General features: G+C 38.1%; 2 protein-coding genes across 2 annotated transcripts in view; one reads left to right on the top strand and one right to left on the bottom strand.

Moving 5' to 3' along the window:
- The window catches only part of LOC119581728 (alpha-(1,6)-fucosyltransferase-like), a gene marked incomplete at its 3' end in the record, with an annotated part of 49,931 nt that overhangs the window by 13,355 nt on the left and 36,035 nt on the right, over positions 1-541 (top strand).
- LOC119582203 (alpha-(1,6)-fucosyltransferase-like) overlaps positions 1-541 on the bottom strand; it is a 10,599-nt gene that overhangs the window by 2,797 nt on the left and 7,261 nt on the right. The window lies entirely within an intron of this gene.

Here is a 541-nt window from a genome sequence, read left to right as displayed (position 1 = left end):
CGAAAAGTGTGTGTGTAAATAGTAACTCGCTACATGAAGTTGGAAGATTAGCAGGTATCGTGCAGTCTCGGAAGATTTCTCCAATTCCTAGCCTAGTACTGGAAAAGGCTGATATTGTTCTTATCCTAATGCCAAAGGAACATCTTTCTCTTTGTAGCATGCGAAAACGGTTACGGAAATTATCCGACTTCTGTAGAAATTCTCCATGTTAGGGGCCCAGTTTGCAATGGTCCTGCTTTTGTATGGAAATATATGAGCTGATTTGATTAGTGAACCATTAAAGAGAGAGGTATGTTAGGGTCAGCATTCAAGGTCATTATCAGATTATCATACTGACGTTATACCAATCAACTCCATTGTGATGAAACCTGCTAAAATGTTGCATAGGACACGATTTCCATAACTTATGGTGAAAAAAATTGCCTGATATTGTAGTTACAATAACTATGTCAAAATAATTCACTGTACGCTAAATGGACAGAAAACCACACTCTGAGCAAGTGTAAAGCTCTAGAGGCAAGGACTACTCATTTTTTGTCTT

This window comes from Penaeus monodon, chromosome 15 (genome assembly GCF_015228065.2).
Source record: "Penaeus monodon isolate SGIC_2016 chromosome 15, NSTDA_Pmon_1, whole genome shotgun sequence".
NCBI lineage: Eukaryota > Metazoa > Arthropoda > Malacostraca > Decapoda > Penaeidae > Penaeus > Penaeus monodon.
Note: the sequence above shows the minus strand (reverse complement) of the source record. Positions and strands in the feature narration are given on the sequence as shown.